Below are 21085 nucleotides of genomic sequence, written 5' to 3'. Positions count from 1 at the left end.
CTTTGAAGTTAATAGTTTAAGGTCAAAACTTACAGCTACTGTCATTGTTCTCTTTCAAATGATTTATAAGACTTTTTGGGGTAGAATCAGGTGCCAGTGCAAGACTAATTTCCTTTCAGATGATTAACAGCAATATTGATTGGGAGGACTAACAGTAAATTCATCCAAATAAACACAATCCCCCAAAAATGCGTCACAATCAACAAATTTTGAGACCTCTGAAAGCCACAACTTCAAACAGAAGTTTGCTTGCAAAGATGTATAATTTTGCTGCCACTTCTGTTCTCTAACACTGTTAAATATTTCTGGTTTCTTTCTTTCTTCCCTTTTTCATTTTTGGAGAGCTCACATATTAAAAAGATGTTCACTAACATCAGCATATAATAACAACAACAGCCTTATAAAAGTTTCATTGTACTGCTTTTTGCAAAAGAGATTAGCAACATCTAAATGTTTCCAAATGGATAACAGCAAATGCAGTCTAAAACTCTTACATATATATGAGCATTTATGGAAGTAAAATATATTATTGAGCAAACTCTTTCACTTCTAGCATAACTGCGGCATTGCTAAGTGCCAAACAGTCTAAAGAAAACTGTTATGCAAGAATAGGTAGCCAAGCAGTTTTTTCCCAACCTGATACCAGAGTAAACTTTAATTTTAATAATTCCAAAAAATTCTGTTACCTAATTAAAATAATGTACAGAATCACAAGACTTCTTGTTTTTTATTCATCCTAAAAATGTTCAGGACACAACTCCCAAACACTGCCAGCTGTATCAAACAGACTGTAATTTAACATGCTTAGGTGGGCAGAAATTAAAAGCCTCCAAATTAGCCAGTACCCTTACAAAAATTTTCAACCTAAAAGACTACAAATAGCAACAGAAACTATTTTGATTCTCTGAAGTATATTCCCATAAATATTTACAGAGAATCTATCATTTAATTGATAAAAATGCTAGCACAAGAATTTTTCTTTAATAATATGCCTAAAATAAGTGGAAATAGCTGACAACTTTGCCAATAAAAACCAAAAACAAATGCAGTTTTGCACACATCTTCAGTATTCTCTCCTTGGTGCATCTCTGACTTTTTTTCTTTTCCTGCACTCTGCACATGCAGGTTCAGGCAATTCATAACAAAGCTGAATCCCTGTTGCTGCCACATTTTCCTTTCTTTCTACAACTCAGAGTCATACAGGTACGTGACTATACAGGTCACCCTGTTCCTCACTGACTGTCTTAAAGGAGAGGTGTCTGCAATTATCAAAACTTCATCTATACTTAGAGAGAAGGGAAGTTTTCATATGTAATATCCTAAAATTGGGGTTCAGAATAGATCAAAGTAAACACTTTTCAAAGTTTTTTCAAGAAAACTTTTTTAATAGCCTAGGAAAGGAATAAGGAACTTAGTTTGAGACCGACTACTTGGTCAGTCAAGGGGAATCTGTGTCTTTATTGACACAGAATTGTAGGGCTTGGAAGGAACCTCTGGAGATCATCTAGTCCAATGCAATGAATATCCAGTGTAATGTATTTATATGAAAACCTAATTTAGAAGACAACAGAGGGAAAAAACAAAACAAAACAAACCTTTCAAAACAGTATTACAAATTAAATAATACTAATTATTTCATATTTTAAACCTTTCAGATGAATTCATATAGAAATTTTGTCAGAATATGAAAAAGTGTATTTCAAAGCTGTCACAGTCTGCATCCATTAGACTATGTCTGAAAGTGTGGAGCACATGGGCAGAATTGCCTGCATTGCAAGGCAGGAAATTCTTGTTTATTTACTATTCACATAACTATCTCTTATCTTCATAAGAATAAAACAGAAAAAAAAAATCCCAAAAAATCAAACCAAAACAACAAGAATAAAAAGTCTACAATTATTAATTCTGATCTGATGCATATACTTCTACTATTTTTAAAGCAAATAAAAATTGTTTTCTTGGCACACTGAACAAATGAAAAAAAAAATTGTTAAAATGTTTTTCAGTCCTACTCAGGAATATTCATTTATTCTAGCTTCTACGCATCGGGAACACTTGCATTTACTACATACTTCCATGACAAAGATCAGATAGAGTAACCTGAAAATAACCATCTTACACTGATCAGTATCAAGATGGAATTTCCCATTTGATTTATCTCTCTTTGAAGCTACTAAGCTCTTGAAAAATGCCACTTATTCTGAGCTAAGTATACCAAGAAGTGTAAGGAAAAACAAACACGGCGGAGATCAATTAAGTTTTCAAATATCCTGATATTTAAACAGAAAAATAAAACTGGGGCACTGCATAAAAACAAGGAGTATTCACCTGCATTATTTTTATTTTTATTTTTTTTTGTCTTTTATAAACACTATAGACATCAACATTTAAACTTTTTGCATAAAGTGATTTCTCTGAAGTAGGTAAATATTCCTTATGAAATCTATTCCATGAAATGTAATATTTATAGACAACATCAGAATTCAAATAAGCATGACTTATCAGTTAACTGCTATGTCAAAACAAGGATTTTAATACATCGTTGATAAATTATTTCTTTTTGTGGGCATTTTTTATGGAAGTTATTAGAAGCTGTTGAAGGGATTCATGAAAAACAAATTACACTGCCTAGAGAAGAAACAAAGCTGAATTTATTGGCTAGGGAAAATAAACAAACAACAGAGTGCAGTAACGATCATATCTGTCAACTAGATTTTTGAGGTTTCACCATAAAAATGAGTACACTCATGCAAAATAGGATTAAAAAAATCATCAAAAATTGGAAGAAAACTATTTGATTTATTATTATTATTGGCAGTGCTTCCAGAAATTCATTAAGTCCATTAAAAAAAATCAGGGTCTTTTTTTTTTTTTAAACATTCTGTTTTAAACAGGCAAGTCATACAGAATCAATGCAATAAGCCTAAAACTTGACAACTGAACACAGAAAAGTAATGCTTATGAAAAATTTAATATAATCACACTCCAAGCTATTGCGTGGCTGTGTAGCCTCCGAAGTATGCAACATTCAGGCAAGACATTTCACAAAGGAAAAATACAACCAGCTTAAAATATATTTATATTGAAGACGTTTTTTATTTCTTGCTACTCAAGTGTTAAAAAAAAGTACAAAATTTATGAAAGTAATTTAATCCCACCACATAAATATCTTATGTTCTTTCAGTTCCTAATATCACCTGAATACCAGTTAATAATCACTTTTCAGGGGACTTTTTCACCATTTATTACTCCTAATAGAGCAAAGTCTGTAATAAAATATGAACAAATATCACAGCATATCACTTTCAGATTTCCTACAGAAAATGTCATTCCTTCAGGAGTTTAGATTCATACTTTTATAAGGGATATGGAAGGAACCATTCTGAGCTCATATCAGAATTTCTTAGAATCAGATCTGGTAAAATAAAATTGAACAACAACAACAGAGATTCCTTCAGTGTAGGCTGAGGCATCCAAATAAACCATCTGTGTCTGATCTCTACAGTACAACTCAAAAATCCAGAATAAAGATAAATTTGAAATTCCCTGAATGGCATTGATCTAAAACAATCCCAGAGAGTTGATGATGTTCATTAATTGCTAAATTAACATATTACAGACGCTTTCCAAATGGTATATACACGTGCATACATTACCTACTTAGTAATAAATACATACATTATAGTTTCTGCTTAAGGAATATACACGTGCATACATTACCTACTTAGTAATAAATACATAAATTATATTTTCTGCTTAAGGAACTGGGTATGTTAAAAAAAAAAGTGCCACTTAAAACAGTGTCCTGCCATTGAAGGCAAATGACCCAGTACTAAAGGTGTATTCACATGCTGTTGTTTTGTGTAAAGCTCTAACAGATATGCATTGGTCTACCTGCAAGGTGTTTCGCTTTGCTCTGTGCACGTATGCACATAGCGTGAGCCCATTTCCAGTATGCTGCATGAGGTACCACATGTTTTTTTCTTTAAAATGCATGCAGAGATCCTGCATTGTGAGGTACATAATTATCAATAAAATGATGTCATCTATGTTGCAAGAAGTTGCACTATCTTTATTCTATGCCCTAGCATAAGCAGAACTCTTTCTAGTGTTCCAAGGTCCTGGCTTGTCAACAGACAACATCTTCAAATTGTGATGGAGCTGAGTATTAAATACACAACCCTCTGGGAAATACATAATTCATCAGGTTGTTGTTGTTTAGTTTTTTGTTTGTTTTAAAGAAAATAAGTAGAAAATTTTCTTAGTTAATATCATACATTTTCACGTCACTCGCAAAAAACAACAGACAAAGCTCAGTTATATGAAATCCATTTAGAGTCACTTGAAACAATTTAACTCGGGCAGACAGCTGAAGGGAATAGTGAATTAGCATCTCAAAAAGACATAGTAAGTTAATCAGTAAAAAGATCACTAGACAGCACCATTATTAGAATTACAGTTCCAAGAAAACTACCCACTACAAAGTGATCCCTCTCAGCAAGCACCATTTAACAGTTAATCTGGGTGATTTAGAGCTTGATCACTGGACGTTGCAATGGGACAGTTAATTTACTTAAATTTGTGCCTATATCATTATGTGACCCTATGAGTACAATAATTGTTACTAATTTATACTATGAGAAATACATAATAGTAGCATAAGTACTAACTTTGGCAATGTATCTTCAGTATTTCAAACAGACTTTTTTTTAATAGAGATGCTTCATGGAGATGTTTTGACTCCTTTTTCAAAAACTGTGATGAATGTGAATCTGGTGAAATATTTATTCTAATAGCTGCATTTATTAAAAATTGTTTTATAATGATAGAAAAAGAATAAGCAAATGAGAAGAGACTACTTTCGTAATTTCAGGAGTCAGTCTCTGTAAAATAATTCATCTCCTATGTTATACTAACTCTTCCAGCTAATCTTCGTATGAGAATAATTATTCGTTTCATGCTTTATAAACCCTAAGAAATCTGTTGTGCTAAGTTCCTAGCAGCTAGGTTGTACTGAATGATTTAATAAAGCAAAACCATCAGGAAACTGCATGATCAAAAGCCAAGCAGTCCTCTCAAGATGATATTCTATGCACAAAATCAAGTTTTCCATGCCTATAAAGATGCTAGGTTATTAGACTGGGAATGCTGTTTCCCTAATAGAGCATTTATTGATTTCTTTAATTATCTAGGGATATTTAATGTTTTCCATGTTTGATAATAATTAACATTATAAATTAAAGCACACAGTTAGACATTCATCTACTTAATAATTTTCACACAAGGAATACACTCAAAGTAACTCCCATCATTATGTTTGATGTCTGAAGCAGAATTTTCACATAACCCCCTTCAGTTTCAATTTCATTGTGCTGAGGCCAAACACAATTTTCTTATGTAAGCAACAAGCAAAATTACTTACTTATTCCTCTTCTCCAGTCCCTATAGTTAACAAGGCATAGCCTAATTCAGTATATACAGAACCTAGTAGACAGCAGGGGAAATATCCTTCTCTTCATCATCCTTCTCTACATTTTCCAGGTAGAAAGTTCTCTATATAGAAATGAGACTGATCTTGCTTGATAGAACATTATCTTCTTCTCCTGGCCCATTCTTTATTTTTGGTGCTTTAACTCCTCTTTTGTCAAGAAAAGTGATTTCCTCTTTGCCCACGTTTCTGAATAAAAGATCGTAAAAAACAAAAACTGCCATAAGTTGGACTAAAAGTGCACAGAAAATCAGCCAAATACAATTTGGGGTATAAAGCATCAAAATTATTTACTCTGTTTCTATCAAAATGTTATGGATATATCAGTTCAAGTCTTCTGTTTTGTTATCTTCCATAAGTATTTCCCGATTCTCAAAAAAGTTAGAAAAAAACCTCATATTTTGGGGGATGAACTCACTTGTGTGTGGAAGTGGCGTAGTAAGAAACTGGATATACATTACTTACATGTGAAAACGTCTGAAGATCTAATGACAGCAGCCAGAAGCAGCAGAAGGAGCACAGAATCCTATAACTAAGCACAATTTATTTTCTCACGCACAAAATAAGTTATTGACTTGGCAACTGAGTATGCTCCTATGGGCTTCAAACCAATGCAAGTGCCTTCATGACTCTGCAGGAAGGATGTGAATATGCACTGACAAATCTGCTGAACAAGGAACATAGGGGTCACACATTCAAGTGACACTACGGATCATCCAACATGCTGAAGAGAACATCATGTGTGAGTAAGTCTGAACAAGTGGACAAATAACCCCATCCATCAACAGAACTGATCAAACAAGCTCAGCAGAATAGTTCAAATTGTTTGCAATAGGAGGTCTAAGAAATCGAGACATCTATTATCTTGGGAAATTATTCCAATAAAGGACTTCTGAAATTTCTTATGTAGACATTTCATGTAAAATGTGTTTCAGCTCTGTGAGAGCTCAGCCAGTGCTGACCTCTATAACCACAAACATTTCAAACTTCTGGTATAAATGCACAATCTCATATAAGTATATAGAATAAGTCAGGACCTGTTCACCTCCAGTAACTCTTTAGAACTCATAGTTTCTTTCTGAAAAAAATGTAGGGAAAATTCAATATATATATTTTTTTCTATAGTTAAAAATTTGAATTCCATATTATTAAAAGAAATTCTGGTTATGATATCAGATATAAGTAAAATATTTTAAAAATATGTAAATATTTTTCATAAAGTATATGTTATTGAAATATGAAAGCATCAGCGTTTTAAATGTCACAAACCATTAAAAAGATTTCAAATTCCCCTAGTGACTCAAATCTTCCTGCATTTGGGAATCATTATACTGTACACGTTAACAGGAATAAGCACAACAAAAACCTTCAAGTCTGAACCCCTCACTACTCTACAGAGATGGACTACTCCAACAGTAACAAAACAAGGCTGATAGGCTTAGCTTGGGAAAGATGCGGGAAAGTCGGGTCTCCATTGTGTTTTCCCTTTGACAATCCTTGCTGTAAAGACAATTGGGGCAAAAATTAGATGGAAGAAATGTGGATGAAGTAATGACAAAGACCAAATTCAGGTTCCCCTGTCCATACCAATTAATCTTGCTTTTTAATTCAACTTGTGTATTAAAGTACACACCTTTCCTTTCCATTGAGGTCAGTAGGAGTTTTACATATAGCTGTTGGTCCCCAGAGATCACTACTTAATTAAGGTAGAAAATAGAAATTCTGTGATGGTGTTCATTAATTTGAGGGCTAGGTCAGTGTTTAAAATAACACAGCAATAACAATGGACTTTGTACTCATGTCATTACTGCATATTTAAACCTCGGGGAAGAACTGTCATGGCCTACATGTTCAACTGTGAAAGGTGTCTTCCTGGAGCTATGCTTTGAATAACTGTCATAGAAGAGAGGAGTCGTCTTCTTCAGAGCCTCAAGGTTCCAGACTGTTTAGTCTACCATGAGAGTAAAAATTCAGATAAGGTATTTGAATGAAATATTTTAAAGTTATGAATATATGATTGCATAAATACAATTTCATTTTTATCTTTGTGTCAGCAAAATCCACTGCTGAATGTATTTCAAACAAAACTTCAGATACCTGAAGGGAAAAACATGACTAACAAAAATACAGTTATACTTTCCATTTAGTATTGATGCAATGTATGGCTTAAGGTATTGAATATAATTTAAATATAAAACAGACTTCTTGTATCAAACTCTAGCTAAAATATTTGCCATCCCCAAAAAAGGAAAATTCATTTAAAAATATTCCATTAGCTAACAAATTTTAAATACTTATTTTAAAGCCAATGTTTTAATAAAATATGTATTTTATGATAAAGAGTGAAATTTACCTTTCTACATACAGCCAAGTCTCACAAAATTGGATTTTTTTGTATGATTTCAGACAGTAAATCTAGGAGCCAGATCTGAAGCTGTTGCTTTAACTCAGTGTTTTGTTGTGTTGTTTTTTTTTTTATTGCAACGAGCATCAGAATCACCTTCTAACGCATAAAGCCAGTAGATACTCTTCTGGCCTACCCACATTTCTGTTCTCTGGACAACAACCAGGCTGAGATGAAAGGACTTGAAAAAGTTCAGATAAAATATTTAGTGCACATTCCAAAACAGATCTCTAATTTGGTGACTTCTGAAAGCTGAGAAATCAGTTGAACAAATGGCAAGTGCTAAACACAAAGCATTGTCCATACCATGCATCAATTTCTTTCCGCTTCTTGAAGAATATTTGAATCCTCTTTCCCTTTCCCTTATGTTCGCACACACTAATGATGTTCATCTTCAGAAACCCTCACCCATTTCCACATTGGGTTTACCTTTTACTCTGTTTATGCCATTTTTATTTATAGGACAATATTCTTATAAGATATGAAAATGCTTGTTCCTATACATCTCTGGTCAGAGTAATAATATAGCAACACTGAAGTTTTCAAACCACAAGAAAGCTCAAATACAAACTGTAGAAAAGCAAGAGGGGACAGTTCCCACTTTTAGCACTGTGGCTATGCCCATTAAAAATATAACATAAAAAAGATTTGTTTCTTCATATGCCTCATTTCCATACAGACATCCAGGGTTTCCCATTCAAAAAACATTGTTATAATCTGGAAATTTTTTCCTACTGCTTGAAACAGTGTTCTGCAAAACAAATGTGTTTTTCAGTCTCAAAATATTCCATTACTGCCTTTACAACTGACTTTTACCCTTAAAGTGTCCTCTTGAGCTTGTAAATCTGACTGTTTTAAAAGGAAGAAGTTAATTATCTTCATCATGTGTATTCATATTTAGCACAGATATCCTTATATATTTTTGAGAAGGCTTTTCAAATCAACATTTCAGTTTTTTTTACAAAGCCAAAACACTCAAAAAATACTTTCAAAAAAAAAAAAAAAAAGTTGAAGGACAGATTAAGCTGTAGGCAGGTTAATTATTTTTCTCTTCTGTGGATGATGATGAACAATCTATGTCCTAAAGTAATTTTTTTCTCAGTCAAAATAGTAATGCTTAGATTAGGCTAACAAGATGAATTCCTTTTATAGTCATCCAATTGCATTCTGGTTTTCATTTCTCCTTTCTAGTTTCACACAGCTTTGGTGATTCTGATTCCAAATGCATCTGCCAACACGCTGACTGTAAATACATTCAGGCCTGGAATCATCCTGCAACATTTTGTTATATTTAAGCCTAGAGATTTATGTGACTAGTTTGCACTTCTTTTTGAAAAGCTACTTCCCTTACAGAACTGAATTACTTTTAAAAAATGAGATGCACAATATGAAAGCTCTGTAATCACATAAAAGTGTAAAGATAGTGATTGACATCATATGTAATACATATGCATTCATGCTCATTTACAAATACAGATGCTGTCTAGTTTTGTACCTTTTCCAGAATAAAACATTCTTCAAAAACACATTATAGCAAACTGCTTGCAGACTTCCCCCTGTCATGGCTGCCTCAGCACATTAATTCTTCTGAGTCCACAGTTCTGCTCTACCTCAACCTAGTAGCACCATGAAGGCCTGTCTTAATCTAAGATACAGGACTGATGGTTAGACAGGGTGAAGTTTGGTAAAATATTTTTTCATCTCTTCCATTTAGACATTGAAATACCCAGAGGCACACTAACTGCAATTCAAATCCTGATTTCATCTGTGTATATTTATAAAAAAACAAGTTTATTTCACAGCAATGGTGCTAATATCATGTGAGAGCCACTGCAGCTATCTGCAGCATATGATTTCAACATGGATTATTTGGAAGCTGTAAACTGTCATATCTGAAAGCAGCTGAGCAACAGTTTAGTCAGAACTTGCCTTCCTTCTCATTCCTTATTCAAGGATAGTCACGTAAAACAAAACTAAGTGGAAGGAAAACAAATATTTGACTTCTAATACCATACTACTTACCTTGACCTTTATTGTGCCTAGCAGTAGCAGAACAGTAGCATTTTGAGCAAAGCCTTTGATGTTGAAATAAACACACAAAATTACCAAACATAATTTATAAATCTTCAGGATTTCTCCAGGCAGACACTGCAATCTTTTCATAGATACAGTTATCATCCAAGGTATGAATCATATCTATTCAAATGGTACTGGACAGGCTTGTTAGCAAGTGCTTTGGCCTGTCCCAGGAGTAACAGGCATGCCACTATAGATGACCTTACTAAATAGCCAGGTAGAGTTTGTAAACTCACCAGATGTAAACAACATGGGTCAGAGAATATGATACACAAACTAACTGGAAATACAAATGAGCAATTGGGCAGCAAACAAGAGAAACTAACAAAGACTGGAGGACAAACAAAAATAATTGTTTACCATTTGCAATGCCTAACAGCAGTCTGTTATGAACCTGTTCTTAACAAATCAGAGAGCAAGTGTGCAAATAAACAACCCCATCAGATTCTGTGACATGAAAAAGCTCAACAGCTAAGAGTGATCAGAAATGAGATGAAAATACTTCAGATGGAAAAAGCAGGTAACTTACTGCGCTCATCGCTAGTAACTACACGTATTTTATACAGGAAGACCTGTAGAATTTACCACTTATGTCTGCAATATGCCAAAAGACAGAAGAGAGAAAATTTTAAAAGTACTTTCATGGTTTTGGCTTGGAAATATTTATTTTTCTTTTGTGGAGGCTCATGTGATGTTGCGTTTTGGGCTTTCATTGAAAATAGTGGTGATAATGCCAATATTTTAGTTAATGAAGATCAATGCAAACTGATTAGTTCAAACTGTCTGTTACCTAATTAATTTGGAGAATCTACAAAGTTTATTAACACCTGTTTTCAACCTGGTATATATATTATTATATGTGGAGGAGAGGAGAATGTAGCACTACAATTTACAAAGTAAATTCTAATTCATTTCTTATTTATTTACTTTTCTCCATTATGTAACATCCACAGAAATTAGCACAGTTATCTATCTAACCCCTTGGTAAGTAGCCAGAAATTTAAAAAATAATAAAAATAGGTAGAAAATAGCAAATAGAAAAGTTTATCAAATTTCTTAGAGTATCTACATTATGATTACCAAAATCAAACAGGACAGAACCAAACCAACAAAACAAAAACACAAAGAAAACATATAAAACAAGAGAATAAAAGGATATGTTTCTCTGGAATTCTTATAAGGTCTTCAACATTCAAATAAGCTACACATTGCAAGGTTTTGTCTCAGCAGTTACTATATTTTTAATTGTTGTTTTTTTTTTTAACGTACTACACACGTGCATGCCTGTTCTGTAGCCTTCATACCATGGTGGAACTAAAGATAATTGAAATGGTATATCATAGATTGATAAATGAATTAGTAGAGTAGCACTGTTTCAGAACTCTGGAAATTAAGCTCTTATTCCTTTTCTCCTTAAGCTGTTCTTAGTATCCAAAAAGACTCTTTATCTTTCTCCTCACAGTAAACACACTTCAGAAAGAAACAAATTGTAAAATCACCAAAAATCCCTAACTTATTATAAGAATCTGTTAGCTATCAAAAGGAAGGTAATAAAGCAATCCATGTTGAGCTATTGAAGTTCTAGGATATTAATTACCCAAGTTTCAGTCACTAGTAAAATATTCAGATCATGTTACTTTGAATAGGTGAGAAAATATGTGCAAAAGGCACAGCAGAAAGTCTCCCTATGAGCATTATTCAAGCTGAGTATAGTGCAGAGGCGTTCTTTGAAAACTTCATTGATCCTGAAAATTAGTGATCAGTGGAGCGTGTGGAATATAAACAACTGAAAATAAATGCTTCTTCAATAGTGGTGAAGAAACAGATGCATCTCAGGATGAATATTTATGATATATTTGTAAATTTTCTAAACAGAAAAGTTCAGATGGTTTGCAGTTAAACAGAATTGATTTTAATTTACATAATCTCAATCAACATTGTTTTGACAGTCTAACATCTAATTTGCGAACTGTTTAATTTCACGGCAATTCTGTCACTAATTTAAAACTAAGGTCTAGCAGTGATGATGCTTACAGGGCAGCATAAGGACATTATCTAGGAGACACGTTCTCATAATACTGCTCTTCAACTCACTGTTTGGAGATCAAATTCTGTTCTCAGTTTTCAATTAACAAGTGACTATTTGATTTTATTCACTGCTTTCTAAATTTCCAACAAGAAAGCAAGATAAAAACAAACAAAAACACTGTGGCTATATCATGATAATTTATGAAAGTATGCACATTTAAGCAAAATAAGGGCTGGAGGTGATAACACCAAGTCAGGAATGGAAATTGGAGTGAGGCTTGAGTGGTGGGATGGCACAGATCCAGTTTATAACGTGAAAAAGTTGCAAAGCAAGTCTCACTCCTACACCCACAGACCTGGGAACTCTGCTGCTGGAGTCATGTTATCTGCACAACAGACTGTATCACAAACAATACTAACAATCTAGTGGTCCAGTTATCAAGTAAATAATAAATTTACTATTGCTCAGAATGCACATGTACCAGGCCTAGCAGTATGAGTATATCTAGCAAAGAATAGTTTGATTTAATCACATTCATATTACATTCCCATGTAACACTGCTTGAGAGATTAAAGCGTGCTGTAACAAAAAGCAATTGCTGACATTAAATTGCCTTAAATCAAAGGTAGAAGTATCAACCAACAGTCTCCACAGTGACTAAATCTTTTGAATGCACCGAATGTTATAGGCACCATGTGATCCATTTGGAAATACAGAAAGACAAAAACAGTTTGGTAATCAAATCGTAAAACAAAAAACAAAACAAACAAACAAAAAACAGCAGAAAGAGTAACTGGGAAGGTCATATTGAAGAAAAGCATATTTATGCCTGACAGTATCAAAATCATAGCAAAGAACCAGGAAAAGTCAAATTAAATCATGTCACAAGATGTCCCCGTTATAAGATCCAGTGTCCAACTGTACTAACTGTTGGACATTTCAAAAGATTTTCAAATAGTTTTCTACAAAGTCTTGCATGATATATTCACAAAGGACTCCTTTGTTAATCCCTTCCAAGCCATCCTAGCACCACAAGCCATTTCATATGTTCTATCTTCAATATCAAGCACTCAAACTTAAGTTCAATGGCTAGTAGTAGCATAACTTTAAGTTTATTCTGTGTAGACCATGGAGGGTTTAGAAAGGACAAAGTTCTCTTCAATTGCATTCAGCTATTCTGTGCTACAAGATATTTCCACTGGATCTCTTAAATGAGCAGAAAACCACATTAATTGTTTCCTGCTGCTGAACTTATAGGCTGCATCAATTTAACCCAGAATTTAATTATTTAAAAATAGCTTTTCTACTGTAAGTCAGTAAAATAGAGGAAAAAGCCTGGAATCTTTCAGTATTTGATTAAAGAAAGAAAAAGAAAAAAACACTTAAACACTACTCATAGAAACTCTTCATCATACCAGTATTTTTGAGTGAAAAAAATGGCAAATTCAGATTATGAGAAATTTTTGAGTAATAATGGATGTGTGGAAATAGTTCTAGGACAACACATAAATAATTCACTTTTCCTAATAAATCTCACGAAATGTGGATATTTGTTCAAAGCATCAAATCTAAGTAAACTTGCAATGAAAATCTCTTCAATGAAAGAATTTGCTTGTTTACATTTGCTTTTGGCCACAGAATATAATTGTTTATAAAGGAACAACATTTTTCTAGTAAACTTATTTCTAATGTTGAATACTGGATGCAGAACACATATATCGTTTCCAGCAATCTCAATTCAATCAGGTGATTATGGATAACTAGTCATGAGATGAGCTATAGATATAGATGAAAGCATCATGTGCTGTTCTGGCAATTCTGCACTTATTGTCAAGGTCACGCTGAATCGACTGCCTAAGGGCAACACCTTTCCACGTAGTTTTGTGATGAGTTACCACTGTGGTATGGTATAAATGAAGGCATAAAACCAGAGAAATACAGAAATCCTATCAATTTTATGAGCATCCATCCACTGCTTTTCTATTACAACAATCCAGCTCTTCCAGCTACAGTTATTCTTTCAACTTAGGTATAAGAGATGCTTTTCACATGAAAAAAGGCTATTCCCTATGCAGTGGAGACTGAGCGTTTATAGCATAGCACATATCAAACAATTTTATGAAGAATGGATTCACTCCTAGACAAATATCTGAAGTCCAGATTGCAGCATGTCTTGGTGTTATTTCAAATGAAAAAAGGTATAGCCTGTCCTTCAGTAGGAAATGTCTGGTTTTGTCATTACCACTGGACTTTTAGTGCTAGTGAACAAAGTATTTCAGAGAAGTTGCTCATTGGGTGGAGGTACTTTAATTCCCGTTCATCGCTTTTAATAAGCCTGTGTGGGATGAGATCATGGTCTCAGCATATCAGATACAACATGAAAGCATTTTTTTCTTCACTGTGCAATCAACAGTCACAGCATCTGTTCTCCTCCAGAGATAACCTAGCAACAACAGCATGTGCCCACATGACCAAAACATGCAATTAACACCCACTTCACAAGGTTTTCAACTCAGCAGCTCCACTACCTGCAGCTTATTTCAAATGCCACAGCATTTGAAAATGATTTGAGCAGTTGCTTTGCTATGCACACTTTATAAAGAACTCTATAAAGAACCAGCTACAACTGCTTTGTATGAGTTTATGTAAGCTGGATATTTTTAATGAGTAGTAATCATTTTTAAGTGTCTTAATTATCTCAGTATTTTTATGTCCCCCTTTAAGAGCAAAATCACATCCAGCCTCGAAAGTAAAACTGTTGATTATCCACCCTGTTTGCAAGTTGATGCATTCTCAGAACTTGACAAGGGCAAACAAATCAGAGTGGCAAAACTTGAACTGGCCAAGCATATCTCACAAAGAGTATAAACACAGACGTTTTACATCATTACCTACACACAACCAGGCTTCTCATTCTGCTCCCCAAATGGTATCTGTTAAAAGTAATCCTGTGCATCCTTGAAGCAAAGTAGTCTTCATCTGTGTCCACAGATATGTGCTATTCCTAGCCAGGTTACTCATTTCTCCAACAGAGGGCAAAGTCTACAGCTGAACTCCTCATGACTCATAGCAAAGTAGGAATATCATTTTGGTGTGATAAATGCATCCTAGGAGGAAAAAACAAACAAAACAAAAAAAAAAAAACAAAAAACAAAAAGAAAAAAAACCCACCACCACCAACAAAAAAAAACCACTATTGCAAAAGATTATCAACAGTGGAAACAGGAATAAAGCATCCTTACATATTCTAATGTGACAAGGTAAACTGGTAAACATCTTTCTATTCCTGAGATTGTAGATTTTCCAATAGAAATGGTGAAGTAAGAACAAGGGCATGCAGAGTTAAGGAGCACAGAATCACAGTGTGGAAAAGGTAATCCTGAGCGAGAGTGAGAAAAACTTTTTACATTCAAATTGTTACTTAGAAATAAGTTTGACCAGTAACCATGGAACCCCTGAAGTAGCCCAATTATCACTATCCACTGTGCATAGACAGTTTTTACAAATGAATAAGTTCAAAGTCATCTTTCATAAAAAACTTGGCTGTTGCTGAAATATGTAAGATGCATCACCAGAAATGATTAAAGCTATCTAAAAATGTGGGAACAGCAGGAACTCGCATTTTCTTTCCCTCACTAGAAGCCAATCACATACACCTATCTCTGAATTCTATCCATAAAAACAGTTGCAGTAGGTTCAAGACAAAAAGTCATCTTCTACAGAAACAAACTTGCCTTTTATTATAGTTTTTAATAAAATGATTTCTATTGCCAAATGAAACGGCAGATTAGACATCTTAATGAAGTGTAGATGGTGCGTATATAGACAGATTTTGTTTTCCCCTCCTTAATGCCAAAGTTTGTAGTTCAGCATAGCTGCATTTAAAGAAAGGTATATTTTCCTAGATTCCAGACTGCCAAACTGGATACATTTCAAATCTTATAAATAAATCAATATGCAAAGGCTTGTACTGACTTCCTTATTGCACATACAGCGGTTATAGGTTGCTCCAGAACTGATAGATCTACCTATGGGAAGTTAATATAACAAATAAAATTAATTCTAACATAAAGGCTGAGATATAAACCAATTTGCACTTTCCTGTAGAGATCTTCACCCTACTATTTTTGACAGAAAATGAGGATTCTGATCACATGGGAATGGATGTACAGAAAAAAAATACACTAAGTATTTTGATGATGTTTTCACTCCTCTTATTGTTGGAGGGTCGTTTATGAAGAAGACATGCATCTTCTCAAACCAACTAGCTAGTCTAGAGTAGCAAATACAAATTCAGAGCAGGGGATTAAACCAGCTGAAGAAGAACTGTGGACATCACTGTAACTCACCCTGAGCCCAAACAGGGAAGTAAAGATAGAAACCAGCATCTTACAAATGTTAACCTTTAAAATACTTATACAGTGAAAAAATTATTTCATAAAATATTTATTTTGGCATTAGCCAGTTGCCATGGTTTTAATAACAGGCAACTCTGTTAAACCACCACAGTGATATTAGCATAACTAGCAGCAACAGTAGTTACAGCTAGATATCTCTCCCCCTTCCTACAAATAGCTGCATATAAAAGTACATTTAGGTATGCAGACAGCTAACTCAAATCTAACTGAATTAAATTATTCACAGTGGTCAGTAATATGAGAATAAAGATGAGTGTTTCTTCTACATTAATATTCCATGCAACAGAAAACGAGGAATGCTGGTGCTGTATGATTTAAATATGTCATTTAAAAATAAAAATAAATAAATAAATAAAATCAGGATTTCCTAAAACCTCCAACTTTTGCTATGATAGTAAAAAACAAACAAAAAGATCCAACAATTTTTATCCCAACAGCAAATATTTAAATACCTGCATAAATGCTTCCTATTATTTGATTAAAGTAATTTTCTACAACGAAATATGTAAATACTTTTTCTATTTAATTGTTTGAAACAAATGTCTAAAGAAAAAAACCAAATACTGTATTTGCTACTTAGCATTCCATGATACTTGAGCCTATAATGCATAAACTGCTATTGTTCTGCTGGAGCTAACTGGCTAAAATATACGTGACTGTACAACATCACAGAATGCAAAATTTGTCTATGCATTTGTTTTCAAAAAGTTCATCCTCACACTTGAAAGGGAATTCGAACCAGAAAAAGAGAAAATAAAAAGTTAAATGTCTTTATTTTTACTTTTTGATTCAACCACCTATGAAATACAACAATTTTTCCTCTTGGTAAGTCAGTCTCTTCACTCAAAGAAATGGACCAACAGCGTAAGTTTTGCTTTGTATAGATCTTGACATCCACAGAAATCACCTGAAGTCTACTGACGTACTCAGAAAGCATAACGCCCATGACGCTAATTTGTTACCATCAGAGAGAAAGCGATGGTTGAAAGCATGATATGAAGGAGTACTATGAACAGTTCATGACTATATCTATTTATCTATATACATACACATATTTATACTCTTGTATTATAAATCCTCTTGCATAAATATGCCCGCCCTAAGAAAGGCAGCATCATTTCTCCTTGTATCTTCACAACCACTTGCAGCCTATTATCACATTTAAAAACAAATTAGAAAAGAACTGCTAAATAAACCAGAGAAAAGTTTCAAATCTGTGAACCCCAAGGGGAAATTCATTCATTGAAATGGAAATTATTTTTCCATAGAACACATCATTGGAATAGGAATAACTTGAGTGATAAAAGAAAAAGAAGAAAAGCCTCTGATTGAAGAAATTTTTCTGATTACATTTCCATTCACCTATTCTTCATTCTACTATTTATATTCTGAACGCAGATTTTGTGATAATTCAGAGAACAGCAGCATTGATTCTTTTCCCCCCTTCAGATTCTCTTAGTATACTCAGCTCTGGATGATGATAGTTATTGATTACTTTGTGAAAAGGTTATAGCTTTTTACAATCATTTGAAGTGTTTTTATTTTTTACTCTTGCTGCTAGAAATCAAATGAATATCCATTTTACATGGGGTGGTTTAACTTCAGCAGAAGGTTTTCTCATTTTCTTTTAAAATCAAACATTTTACATTAAAATTGAGGTTTTATTTGTGACACAACACCAGGTCATTATCCTGCACAGATCTGAAGCAGTATTTCTTAAACTAATTTACAGGTCCACAACAAATTCTGATGGAACATATTCTAGATCACTGCAATTTGGAAATGAAAGTATATACAAATGCACATACACATGCAAATACTTATGTATACGGAAAAGGTGCACAAAATAACTAGTGTCTGATTCATATGTCAATGGCTGCAACTTCAACATCCAAAACATTTATTAAACCCAAAGTGTAAAGTCTGTAACTAATCTATAGTGATACAGTGCAAATAATCTTTCAGATTTGACTTGCATATTAAAAAAAATTAAATTATCAACTTAGAAAATTAATAGAGATTTGTCTCTAGGGAACCTGAAGTGTTAACTTATCTCTCAAATGAAGGAATTCTATTTCTTTTATTCAGCAATATTGATAAACTATTATTAAAAATTCTCTTAAGATTTTAGGCAAAATCTCCTCAATTACAGAACAAAAGCAGCACTGAAAACATTATTTCTCTAGTAGATGTTCTTTCAAACTTCAGAAAGGCTTGAGATTAGTAAGCACAATGAGAAGGAGCAAACATATATTCCCTCCAGACTGGACACTGGAAGGAGTCCGACAAAAGAAGAATGTTGCTGCACAACCTCCATTCCTGTTTTCCAGTAATAAAAGGGAAAATAAGGAAGAAGTCTCATCTTAAGAACTGTAGCACTTTAAGTTTTGATGATGTTAAATATAACATTTCCAATTTCTTGAATGTTGTCACTTTTATGTAATAGTTAACAGACAATGTAGATTAACCTTCACTTGTCAGATAAGATGCATGGGACATAGAGGGTTTATTTTGGAATCTGGACCTATGAACATTGCTTTCTATAAGAGACAGTCTGTATATAGTTTATGTGGCACACATAGACAAGAAATTACTTATTTCCAGCAAGTGCTTTTGTACACGCATATTTTTAGTAATTTATTGTAACTCTTCTGTGATACCAGACGAGCAAAGTCAAATTCTGATTCCCCTCCTGCTGCCCCAGGATATTTTATCTACAATAGCTGAACTATAGGGGATTAACCAAATAGGTTCAGTTGTCACTGTTGGCTGTCAAATACGAGGAAGATGATTTAGTGAAGGAAGCTGACTTTGCCAAAAGCAAGAGCAAAGAATGGACATCAGAAAGAAAACCACTCTTTATGTTAAAAAAAAAAAAAAAGAAGACAAAAGTGAAAGAAAAACACATGGCAAATTACAGACAGATTCTTAGTAGCATATTTCATTAAAAGCAAAATATGACTCTGTTATATGACAGTTCAAATGTTATATGAACTTCCAGGAAGAGATTATGTGGAAAAATACAGATTTGGATTCCCATCAAATTTGTTTTATTTATCACATGCTAGAAAAAAAAATTCCTAGACTCATTTTTAAGTGTTGGTGGCACTAAGTTTAGAAGGAACTACCAGGTTGCATTTCCCAAACAAGCTTTAATAGTTTTAGAGATTTCAGCATCAAGAGGAGTGATGAGATTACAAAAAATCAACTACCTGATATGAGAAAAGCAGATAGAGTGCTTGTGAACAATCTTAAAGCTAAAAATGCCTGCATTTTCACAGAGGAACATTTGAAAAACATAATGGAAAGCAAACCATCATGTTAATGTTACACTTAAAATTTGGTAAAAGTAAAGGTAATCTTAGTAAGAGTAACTCCAGTCTCCTCCTCTGAAGAGTGCCATATACAATTGTTAATTATTAAATCTGTAAGATCAGATTTCTGAAGACTAATGGAGAGAGACTGTTCTTTATCTTACAGCTTTGCAGAAAGCATGAAATTTTGTCAAGTAGAGCGAAGTACCATTATGAGTATTATTGACCTGTAAAGCTATATTTTCACCCCTTAAATTCCTTTAATTGCTTGGGACTATTGTAACTAAGAGCTATGATCTGCATAGTTAGCTGGAAGTCATCATTTTCAGGGCTCAGACAACAATTTTTTTATGCTGTATTAAACATTAAATATCACATGACAAGGTTCTCAAGTTATGGCTTTAAGATAAATTATGATGTATTTGAAGTTTAAGTTCAATAAATATTGCTTAATTACCTTGCTTAATATAAATGCCCAAGACAGCATGACATTCCCAGTGGTGAAAGTTAAACAAATTAAGGATCAAACAAAGAAAAGAAAAGTGAACAAAAAACTTTCTTAAAGGAGTTTAGATTTTCTTTTAACTTTATTTTAAACAACAACAACAAAAAAACTTTTCAATCATGTATAGCCAATATACCCAAGATAATTTCTTAATCCTCATCTATGGCAAAATGAGTCTCAATTATTGGGTTGAATAAAACAAAATACTTCAGATGTGGGAAACATTCATGTTTGTCCTTATAAAGGCCGCAGTCCTCTACAGACAACTGAGTGTCTACAGTCAGAAAGGTGAGCATTTTTATGGAATAAAATACAGTGTTTGCAGCTGTTTCTAAATAAGGGTATTAACCTTTTCCATGCTTTGATCAGAATATGATGAGGTTTTTGTTTGTTTGTTTTTTTCCATACAGTGTCACCATATTATAACAAGCCTATAATAATATCAAATAAGCTATAATATGGTATATCTCCTGTGTGAATGCTGTTACTGAAAAAATGCCAAAACAAACAAAAACCTAATACAGAGATATAGAAAAGTTACACCATGAAAAAAGTCTTCTAAAACAAAGATGGGAAAAAAATGAAGCAAGTTTGCATGTGAAGAGGAAAGAGAAAGCAAAAGCTGCCTCATCACTGAGGCAGAGACATTAAGTAGGCAGTTATTCCCACTGATCTCAAAGCAACTTTATCATGTAGAAAGCAGGGAGCTGCTTACCAGTTTTGTTGAGCTCAGAGTAGCAACAACGTGTTAGATGGCAAACATCAACACCTTTTCAAACATCTCTATTGGTTTAAATGGAGAGATAGTTTCCTTTATTCCATAAAGAAACTACTGCTGAAAAAAAGGAGAA

The sequence above is a fragment of the Coturnix japonica genome, chromosome 4 (assembly GCF_001577835.2).
Source record: "Coturnix japonica isolate 7356 chromosome 4, Coturnix japonica 2.1, whole genome shotgun sequence".
In the NCBI taxonomy this organism is placed as follows: Eukaryota; Metazoa; Chordata; class Aves; order Galliformes; family Phasianidae; genus Coturnix; species Coturnix japonica.
The sequence above is the reverse complement of the archived record's forward strand: the minus strand, read 5'-3'. Positions refer to the sequence as shown.